Source organism: Macaca fascicularis, chromosome 2, assembly GCF_037993035.2.
Source record: "Macaca fascicularis isolate 582-1 chromosome 2, T2T-MFA8v1.1".
NCBI classification, from domain to species: Eukaryota; Metazoa; Chordata; class Mammalia; order Primates; family Cercopithecidae; genus Macaca; species Macaca fascicularis.
The window spans coordinates 45,895,206-45,906,826 of record NC_088376.1 but is presented as its reverse complement, the minus strand read 5'-3'; the positions used below and the strand labels follow the sequence as shown (position 1 = coordinate 45,906,826).

The 11,621-nt window shown below is 45.0% G+C and overlaps 1 long non-coding RNA gene across 1 annotated transcript; it reads left to right on the top strand.

Moving 5' to 3' along the window:
• The first annotated feature begins 8,500 nt into the window (after window positions 1–8,500).
• Window positions 8,501–10,810, top strand: LOC141409636 (uncharacterized). The gene is made up of 2 exons (XR_012430785.1): window positions 8,501–8,620; window positions 9,460–10,810. It is a non-coding gene; the product is annotated as an uncharacterized lncRNA (long non-coding RNA).
• Window positions 10,811–11,621: the final 811 nt, after the last annotated feature.

Genomic DNA, 11,621 nt, shown 5'->3' with positions numbered 1-11,621 from the left:
GTTGGCGCTCCTATGAGAATCTAATGCTGCTGCTGACCTGACAGGAGGCAGAGCTCAGGCAGTACTGCTCTCTTGCCCACTGCTCACCTCCTGCTGTACAGCCCAGTTCCTAACAGGCCTCAAACCAGTACCAGTCTGCAGCTCAGAGATTGGGAACCCCTGAACTAGAGTATAAACAAATACATGAATAAATTTTGCCATTACAGTGTTGAGTAAAAGGAGCAAAACATAGAGTATTATCTCATTCATATAAAGTTCAAAAACAGGTAATAGTAAACTATATTCTTTGGGGACACATACACAGATGACAATATTGTATTTTTTAAAATGCAAGGAAACACTTTTCACAAAAATCAGATAGTGGTTTCCTCTGACATGGAGGAGAAAAACCTGTATGATGGAGAAAGTCATATGGGGGTGCTTTGGGGAAACTCACCATATTATATTTGTTGACTTAGATGATGGTACATGATTATTTACTTTATCAGTATTAATTACAATGTACATTTTATGTACTTTTCTTATGTGTATTTTATTAGACAAAAGGAAATAAAAGGAGAAGGAAGGAAGATAAGACAAGGAAAGAACAAAGGAAGGCGAAGAGGGAGTGATAAGGAAGAAGGGAAAGAGAAAGGAAGAAAGGAAAGAAGGAAAGAGTGAGGGAGGTATAGGGAGGGGAAAAAAGAAATTGGAGGCAGAAAGACTGAAACTCTGCCCAACATTCTACTTCAGAAATATGTATAATAGGCCAGGCGCAGTGGCTCATGCCTGTAATGCCAGCACTTTAGGAGGCCGAGGTGGGCAGATCACCTGAGGTCAGGAGTTGGAGACCAGCCTGGCCAACATGGTGAAACCCTGTCTCTACTAAAAACACAAAAATTAGCCAGGCGTGGTGGCAGGTGCCAGTAGTCCCAGCTACTCAGGAAGCTGAGGCATGAGAATAGCTTGAAACTGGGAGGTGGAAGTTGCAATGATCTGAGATTGCACCACTGCACTCCAGCCTGGGCAAAAGAGCCAGACTCCATCTCCAAAAAAAAAAAAAAGAGAGAGAGAGAAATATGTGCAACAAAAATGATAGGGATGTGTCTGAAGTTTTAGTCAGGACTGTTCATAACAATGTTGTTTAAATAAGGGGAACGATCTATAAGTTCAAAAACAAGGCAGCAGATGATTATATACAGATGACCAAAGTCTATGTAACTATTCTAAATGATAGTATAGAAATAGAGTTGTTGAAATCATGGATCATTTAGTACAGTAGACACAGAAGTGTGCTGCCTAGATACCCCTTCAAGGAAGGCCATGCTACCCAGCTGCAGAGTGTGGTTGGCAGGCCTCCTTTAGCTGTCAGCTCCTTCAGGGTTGGCCTCAGTTCAAGAGAGCCATGGGAACACAGACAGGCCTGTGACCCAGATTTGATCATGTAGATGAGGACAATGCCCTATGACAGAGCAATAAATGGAGGAGCCATGGTCCCTGAATGACCATGTGAAGCACAGCTACCCTGTCAATCTGGGATACTGCTTTTATCTTCTTACAGCCTCTGTGTTTTGAGGTATATTTGTTATAGCAGCTTTGTCTTAACTAATACAGTTGTCTACATTGCAAATCAGGGGATTTGATGTAAAAATTCAGATTTCTGGCTTATGTTAAAAAATCTGCATAGGATATATATATATGATAATCTTCCAGAGCTGAGTAGTGGCTGTCCCCACAGAGGGGCCATGTGATGTATAACTCACCATAGCCCCTACCAGGCCCACTTCACCCTTTCATGGTACCTGCCTGGCCTCTGAGGCATTGCAAGTCCCAAATTAAATGCACTTTTATCAATCCATTCTCTTGATCTAAAAAATTTCATTTTTTCTTCACTGCCAGCAATATTTTGCTCAAACTCCTTTGCCCAGCATGGGAAGCACTAAGCATTCTTGCCCCACCTGTGAGTTACCTTTCCACTCCTGAGCAGTTGGAGTCCCCTCTCCAGGCTTTTGCTCACCAGCCTTTGCTGGTGCTGGTCCCTCTGCCCAGAGAAACCAGCCTCCTCCTCTCCGCTCAGGGGAAAGCAACCTGCAAAGTTTCCCAGTGCCCAGTGACTGATTAATTAATTACCTGTGCTTCTCAAAGGGTCATAGAATTTCAGAACAAGAAGGAACCATAAGGAAAAGAGACTGAGAGATGTAAAGAGGGTATTTGAAATGACAAAACTACAAAACTAAAAAAAAAAAAAATTTACAAAAAGGTCAATTTCTGCAGGGGAAATACCCAAACACCCCACACCTTGCCCTTTTCATTCCATCTCATTTATTAACTTCTCCAGACTGGAGTGTTGCAGACTCTATTATAAACGAAAATGTTTATGACCACCCATAGTAAGAAGCTGATTTCATGTCACAACCCTGTACACACACACACACACAAAATTTCACAAAACAGTATTTACATATTACATAAGATGCACTCTGATATTTTCCATTCTACTTTTTTTTTTTTTTTTTTTTTTTTTTTTGGAGATAGAGTCTCTGTCGCCCAGGCTGGAGTGCAGTGGCACGATCTCGGCTCCCTGCAAGCTCCGCCTCCCAGGTTCATGCCATTCTCCTGCCTCAGCCTCCTGAGAAGCTGGGACTACAGGTGGCCTCCATCCATTCTACTCTATTTTTAATGCTATTCTTAAGTCCTGAATTATTTTCATGGTGTATTAATGGATTATAACCCATATTTTGAAAACAGTCTGCTCCACAATGCCTCTTTGGCCAGCTGCCTTCAATCCTGGCTCAGCCACTAGGAGCTCTGAGGCCTTGGGAAAATTCCTTGGCCTGTCCGAGTCTGTATTCTCATCTATAATATGGCGTCATTATGTTTACTAGGTTATGATAGGGTTTAAGAAATGTATATGTAAGGAATTAGCACAGCGCCTGACACATAACGAGGGGTCAATAACCAGTTTATCTATTTGTGAATTATATTCTTCAACTGCATGACTTCTCTAGAATGCTATGGCTCACAGAAAGCTGCTGAGAGGGATAGATTGCTATGGCTCACAGAAAGCTGCTGATAGATTCCAGTGGGGATCAGGGGATGAGGAAGTATGGGGAGAAGGGAGGAAGAGAGGCAGTTTTCTGTCTTCCAAAGCCTGTGAGCACAGACCATTTCATCCTCCTAAGCACAGATTCAGAGGCTGCCAGAGCTACGAAGAGTCTTGAAGGTAATCAAAACAAAATTCTTAATGTGGGATCTGAAGGGAACATTTACCAGCTTGCATCAGGAAGAATGGTTTAGAACAGTGGTACTCAATTTGAGGAGGGGCAATTTGGTGTGGAGGGAAGCTTTTAAAAATCACAAACATACACACGCTCACACAGGCATGACCATGTGCACACACACACACACACACACACGAACACACACTGAGTTGGCTGATAAGAGTAATCATATAGTGCAACAGGCCCATTTTACAGATGAGGATCCTAAAGTCCACAGAACGACTAGCTGAAGGTCACAAGATCCGGGCCAGGAACCGTTCTCTTCTTAGCCAATGCCTTTCTCCCTCTGCAGCCGCCAGCTGCATATTTCCAAAGCATGCCCTAGACATGCACTGTGCCTCATGCCCCTGCATACAGTGGGGTTACATATTGGTTTTGGAAAACTATGGACAGTTAACCTTCTCTTCCTCTTTTTTTTTTTTTTTTACAAGAACCAAAATTGTTCTGTTCATTTGTTTGTTTTTTGTTTTTTAGTATTTTTGGTGGGGATAGGGTCTCACTCTGTCACCCAGGCTGGGGTGTGGTGGTGCAATCATGCTTCACTGTAGCTTCAAATTCCTGGGCTCAAGCGAATCCCACCTTAGCCTCCTGAATAGCTGGGACCACAGCTGTGCACCACCAAACCCGAGTAATCTTTTAAATTTTTTGTAGAAATGAGGTCTCACTCTGTTGCCCACACTGGTCTTGAACTCCTGGTCTCAAGCAAGCCTCCTGCCTCAGTCTCCCAAAGTGCTTGGACTACAGGTGTGAACCACTACACAAGTTTTTTGTTTTTTAAATCTGTGCAGATAATAACTTTGATTCCATGTGATGCTAGAAGTATAACCGCTCTATCGGCCTGTTTATCGGTAGCCCCAAACCATCAATTTCTCCTTTTGTGATCTTTTCTGAAGAAGTTACAGTGACTGTGTAAAACCTGTCTATCTTCCCATCTTTTCATTCACCTCATTTGATTCTGAAAATCAGAGAATAATCACTGAACCATTAAAACATAGCTGAATCACTGCTTGATGAGAAACCAAGTCATTTCATTGGTGCCATTTAAGCTGAGGGAAACAGAACATTTAGGCCATAGAGTCTGGGCTGGCCTGATCCACTCAGTCTGCAAAAGGCAGGAATTTCCCATATCCAGGAGGCCAAACAACAACTCAGGCTCAATGTTTCTAAGCTTTTGTCAGTTTACGTTAGTGCTTTAATGCAATTTTAATAGGTAGTGATTTTATTTTGTATCTAATGAAACCAGCGGAGCCTGAAAACAGACATCAGACTTTGGAAGATAATGAGTCTGTTAGCTCTGGTGCCAACGTAGCTGAGCAAGGTACAGTACTTAAGGTACAAAGAATAGATGGCTTCAGAAGAGGCTTTTATTAGATTCATTAGGATGGTCATCAAATGAATGATTTCATAGCAGATCTAATTAACCAAAGAATGTGCAGGAGTTGCATCTTCTTCCCGCTAATTGGGCATCTAGACACCGAGGCGTATTCGCTACCTTAGAGATACAGCACGCAGATAAACTTGATAGGCTCTTTGTGGGAAAGTGTTTCATGAGGGGGGATTTTATAGCAGAATTTTGAACAACACAAGATAAAAACTTTCCAGCCCTCTGGCTCCTGATGGAGGACCAAGGATGCCTGTGAACTTATCCCCTTTCCCAGCCATGAGGAGACGCGACAGCAACAGCAGACATGAAACTTTGAGGACTCCCTAAAAAGTGGTGATACCCAGGATAAAGGAAAGGAGAAAAAGTCAGTGCCAGACAGCAGAGCGAAGCGTAGGGTGGAGATTTGCTCTGCCAGGTACGCAGGGCTGCTCTGGAGCAAATCATTGGAATGCAGAGAAGGCGTTTGGGACAAGCAGAGGGCAGCTGGCAACACTGGAGCTCTCCACAGTGGAGTGAGGCCTGTTGCTGGCAAGGGGGACTCCTGGCCACCTGCCTGACTTTTCTTGTCAATACACCAGAAGGCTGGCCTTCCACATGCCCCATCCACTCACACAAAAGCATGAGCCTCCAATCTCAGGAAAACTCAGACCTCCACATCCGAAAGCCAAACTCATGTCAGCTACTGGGTGTGTGGAAAATGATCAATCAGAAAAAATAAAAGATAGCATAGCAATTTGAAAATATGACCACAAAAGTAATTTTTTTTAAAAAGGGAATAATGGAAAAGACTGAAGACCCAGTTGTTGATTTTAAAGCCAGAGTTAAAGTCTCCCAAATATAGAGAAGGAAGGGAAGGGAAGGGACGGGGAGGGGAGGGGAGAGGAGGGGAGGGGAGGGGAGGGGAGGGGAGGGGAGGGGGAGAAAGAGGAAAGGGGAAGGGAGAAAGAGAGAAAGAAAAAATATGTGGAACATGGTGGTATGTATCTATTGTCCCAGCTACTCCAGAAGCTGAGGTAGGAAAATTGCTCCAGCCCAGGAGTTTGAGTACAGCCTGGGCAACATAGCAAGACCCCAGTCTCTAAGAAAAATAAAGAAAAAATATGGCAGAAAATTGGAGTCATGGAAAATATATTCAGAAAGTTTTATACCTATCTAATAGTAATTCTAGTAAAAGTGTAGAATTATACCTGAAGAGAAGAAATAATCAAAATGATAATAAAAGAAGTTGCGGCCGGGCGCAGTGGTTCACACCTGTAATCCCAGCACTTTGGGAGGCCGAGGCGGGCGGATCACTTGAGGTTGGGAGGTCGAGACCAGCCTAACCAATGTGGAGAAACACCATCTGTACTAAAAATACAAAATTAGCTGGGCCTGGTGGCACATGCCTGTAATCCCAGCTACTCCAGAGGCTGAAGCAGGAGAATCGCTTCAACCTGGGAGGCGGAGGTTGTGGTGAGCTGAGATCATGCCACTGCACTCCAGCTGGGAAACAAGAGGGAAACTCCGTCTCAAAAAAATAAATAAATAAAAGAAGTTGCCACTGAACTTTCATCTGAAGAAAGATGAGAATTTTCAGATTGAAAGGGTTCATCAAGTTCCAAACAAGATTTTAAAAAAAAAAAAAAACCCTCATCTAGACACATCCTGCTAACATTTCCTGACTCCAAGGATAAAAAGAAAATCTTAAAAGCTTCCAGAGGAAAAAAAAAAATCAGATTATCAAAATGGAACAAAAATCCAGCTTTTTTAAAGCAGCACTGGGCTCTGGAAGACAATCATGCGATGTATTTAATCGTCCAATGAAAAATCATTTTCTACCTAACATTTTATGCCCTGGCAAATATTAGAGTAAAATTGAGACATTTCCAGGGAAATGAGTACCAAAGGATTTATCACCTACATCCTCCATATGAAAGAACTAAGCAAGCAAAATTAAGTGAAATAAAATATATATTATGTAAATCAAAGAGTGGCCATTGAATATGATCTCATAGAAGTGGAGGAAACTGGGAGAATTAAGGGAAAATGCATTAGGTTGTCATGCTTGAAAAATTTCTCTTTAACAAGCAAAAACATTTTTTAAAAAAGGGATTACATCTCTATTACGAGGCTCAAATCATAGTTGGCTCCACGGTGGCCAATACCTACATAATGGCATCATTGCAAATATTGTTAACAGGTTTTCAGCTTTTAGAATTAATCTAAAGACAAGATGACTGCCTTGGTTATAATTACATAAATGGAATGCAGTTGTGGTAAACCATGGCATTGTAAATATACCAACCATAAACTGAGGGGTGGAGAAGAGGTCAAAAAGAGAGACAGAAGAGATGAAGGGAAGAGTGGGTTGGTAAGCTACAGGAATTCCCCCAGCTGACAGTCCCTAAAAGAATTAGTCAAAATAACAGGCAACAGAGCAGTAGTATGCAGGGAGCTAACATCTTTCTTGATTGAGAAAAGTAAAAGGGTTCTACTTAAAGTTGATAAATCACGAAGTAGAGGTACAAGCATGTTACATCAATTTAGGACAGCAAGCACCAGAAAAATTCAGGACAAAATCTACAATCAGTGGCTGCCTCTGGGGGCCCTGCTATAAAAGTTGAGAGCACAGATTTTTAATTTCCATTTTTCATGTTTTTATACGTTTGAAACTTATCTTACCGTAAGTACATATTTCTTATGGAACTTTTTTAAAATTAAAAAAATGAATTTTTAGTATTGTAGTCTTTACCAATTCTTTTCAGATGCAGTTGATAGGAACTCACTGAGCCGAATAGCTTCATGGCTTTCACCAGATTGCAAAACCCACTTATCTTTAAAGAACCTTCTTTAGCTGGATGTGAAAGATCAAAATAAAGTCTCAGATATTTCTTTTTTTTTTTCTTAAGAGAAAAAAAATGAGAAGCTATGTGAGAACTCTAAAATATATACACAATTAGCACAGGTGGACTACAAGCATAAGCCTCCAAAACAATGACTGTTGCCCCCAATAGTTCATGCCACTGCTAAGGAAAAACATGTGCAGTGCTTTATCCTCGTTCTCTTTTCTGAGCGCTAAGCTCTTCAGGTGCTCAGTGATGATAATACTGATTATCATTAATGATGATGATGATTGGGATTGAATGAGACTCTGGAGAGCACAGAGAAGTCCTAAGGAAATTCTAAACCCCTGTGGCTTCTAGGATCTTAACAACACTAAATGTCCCCAAAGCCCTTTCCATGTTTCTTTTGATAAAATCATTGGAAACTGTGTCTCTCCTGGGAGCTCCACTATAACCCTGGCATCTTCATAGAGCAGGAAAAAAAAAAAAATGAGTTATCTTGGCCAGGTGCAGTGGCTCACACCTGTAATCCCAATACTTTGGGAGGCTGAGGCAGGAGGATTGCTTGAGGCCAGGAATTTGAGACCAGCCTGGGCAACACAGAGAGACTCTGTCTCTACAAAAAGCTTTTTAAAAATTATCCAGGAGTGGTGGTGCATGCCTGTGGTCCTAGCTACTCATGAGGCAGAGGTGGGAGGATTGCTTGAGCCCAGGAGATTAAGGCTGCAGTGAACCGTGATTAGGTCACTGCACTCCAGCCTGGGCAACAGAACAAGACCCTGTTTCAAAAAAAGAAATGAGTTGTCTTGCTATTTGTAGCGAGTTTCTATAATTTTGTGTTGCTTCAGCGTCCATTTTGAATACAGCTTTAAGCAGTTTCCCATACCAGAAGCAGGGCTTAGTCACTGTCCCAGTTCTCTGTCTCCTCCCATTTCCTCAATGTGGTCAGTTCAGATATCTGGCTCATACAAACCCCTCCTGGTGACCGCCTCCCCGTGGGACAGCTAAATACAACCTACTTGACTGGCTCTACTAACCAGACACAATACATGCACTGCGGAGATACGCCCCAGTGGCCACCTCTCAGTCTCAGCAGGACTCTAGGGAACTCACGCCTGCCTGCTCTGAACCCACCAATTGGAACTCCCACCTAGGTAATGCCCTGGACCCCAAAAAAAGACACAGGCCCGCAGGTCACCCGCACTCTTTCGCTCCCCGCCCGCCGGTGGGCTTCCCATGTCCCAGATGGCTCCCCACTTCCTATCGGTCCTGAGAGGTGCGCCGCCCTCTTCTCTGGGCTGTGGAATGCTCTGCTTCTATTAACTCACGTGTCTTGTTGAGAGGCCTCCTCTGTGTCTCCCCTGTCGGATGTACCTGAACCTAACTTCTTTCCTCGTCAGGGCTCTCCTAGAGAGTGGCTGTCTTGGTAGGAATGAACTGAACACAGACGGGACAAGAGCAATGAAGGGGTCTGCCAGGATAAACCTGTGTGTGGGACGCCTGGGGCACGGTCAGACACTTAAGCATTAGGCAGTCAGCCGGGATAAAAAAAGATTCCACGGGCCGGGCTCGGTGGCTCACGCCTGTAATCCCAGCACTTTGGGAGGCCGAGGCGGGTGGATCACCAGGTCAGGAGATCCAGACCATCCTGGCTAACACGGTGAAACCCCGTCTCTACTAAAAATAGAAAAAAAAATTAGCTGGGCGTGGTGGCCGGCGCTTGTAGTCCCAGCTACTCGGGAGGCTGGGGCAGGAGAATGGCGTGAACCAGGGAAGCGGAGCTTGCAGTGAGCCGAGATCGCGCCACCGCACTCCAGCTTGGGCGACAGAGCGACAGGACCAAACTCCGTCTGAAACAAAACAAAACAAAACAAAATATTGCATACAAGACACCCCATCAACACCCACGGGAGCCCCATGGGGCAGGGCAAGGGTTTACAGCCACTCAGATGGCTATCAAAGGGTGTAGCTCACCTCTCCACTCTGTGTCCAGGCCGGCCTTGTCTGCTGCTTTGACCAAGAGAATGCAGTGGAAGTGAAGTTGTGCAGCCTCAGAGCCTACACCTTCAAGGGCCTTGCAGTGTCCAACCTCATCCCCTCGGAACACCTGTGGCCACCATGGGAGGAAGAAGCCCAGGATGAAAGACCATGGGGAGGGAGAGAGTCCCAGGTGTCCCAGATGAGCCCACCCCTGGCTGACCCACCTGTCGAGGTCACACAGGCAAGACCCGCTAACAACAACCCAGTCAACCCGCGGGATTGTGAAATCATAAACCAGTGTTGCTTTAAGCCACTAAGGTGTGGGGTGGTTTGTTTAGCAGCCATAAATAAGTGACACAGAGCTCGGATAACACAGCCGACTAATTGTATAGCTGAGGAACTAGAGGTAAAGTGATTTATTAGGTCCTTAAAGGCAGAATTAAGATAGAGCTCCACGGGCCAGGAGCAGTGGCTCAGGCTTGTAATCTCAACACTTTGGGCGGCTGAGGTGGGCAGATCACCTGAGGTCAGGAGTTCAAGACCAGCCTGGCCAATATGGTAAAACTCCATCTCTACTACAGATATAAAAAATTAACCGGGCATGGTGGTGGATGCCTGTAGTCCCAACTACTCGGGAGGCTGAGGCAGGAGAATCACTTGAACCTGGGAGGCAGAGGTTGCAGTGAGCCAAGATCATGCCACTGCACTCCAGCCTGGGCAACAGAGCAAGACCCCCTCTCAAAAAAAAAAAAAAAGATAAAGCCCCACAATAAAACCAGTGGCTTCTTTAGCACGAACATTGTTCTGGGGTCTTGATATAGACAGAACAATGTATGTGCAAAGAAGCCACTGGGTATTGTGGGGTTTACATCCACTGTGCCCTGGCAGGATGGGCAGCTGGCTTAGGGAGCAGAGCCAAGTAGGTGGGGAAGAATGGGGAGAGTTCTAGCTTGAAGCCACAGGGTCAGACCCTCCCCATTCCCTGACTTGGCAAAGTACCAAGGAGACCTCCAGGTTGGTGTGTGGTGGGAGGTGGTGAGGGGTGACAGGGAAAGAGCCTGTTTAAACATGCTGGGGGCTCCTCCACCTTGTCTGTGGCCTGAGCTTAGAGGTTGACAAATGGAAGAAACATCAGAGAGAAGCCTGAGGGCTCCCTCCTGATGGCCTGAGCTTCAGATGAGAGGCTGCAGAATTGGGGTGATTCTCCACAGTCATCCCCTTGTTGAGGGCAGGGTGGCCTCCAAAGCCTCACACCTACCATAACCACCATGCTGGACCGCTCAGCCAGCAAAGCCAGACAGGCCTGAGGTGGGGGAAGTGGGGTGGTTAGAGGACACTCAATGATAACAGAAATGGGGAAGGAAGAAGGGAAAAGGGAGAAAGAAAAGAAACCCAGGGAGGGCTCCTGAAGCACCCCTCCTCCCTGGTGGATCTGCTTTATGCCCGCCAGCCAAGGAGGAGGAGGATGAAGGGTCATCTGCAGGGCTCAAAGCTTCCATCCCTTTCTCTCCAGTCCATGCCTGGTCCCTCTTTCTGGGCCATGGCAGGAGGCTCCCCCTCAGCTCTGACCGCCCCAACCACTCATCTCTCACCGTGTCCCACGATGGTAGAGGGAGCTCCTCAACACTCAGATCTAGCGCTCCCTCTCTTACAAAAATGTGACCTCCTCATGGCCTCTGCAAGCTATTAGAACAGCACATTTGAGATTGCTTCTCCCCCATAGCCAGGGACACCTGTACTATCGCGTAGTGTTTTTCTTTTAAATGACTCACTTTTTGACTTAAATAAATGTATTGAAGTCATTCTAAGCAATAATACCCATGACATTGTGGGTTTGATGTGCTGTTTATAGTTTTTCGGAATGTGCATTAAAATAATTACATAACTGAAAAATGTAAATGTTCCTTGTGTGCCACCTAAAACCATCCCACTGACTGTATTTCACTCTGAAACCGTATTGAAAGCACACCAGTCAGAATACTTGGGTTGCAAGAAACAGGAACTGAGTCTCTGATTATCGTAAGTAAAGAAAGATATTATCGGAGGCTGAGGGTGGCAGGGGGAAGCTGGTAGTCTCACAGGAGAGGGAAGAAGGCAGAAGGTCCAAGCTCACAAAGGACAGGGCCAGTAGGTCTGCCCAGGGGTCGAGGGGCCTCAGAGACTGGACTCCAGCCC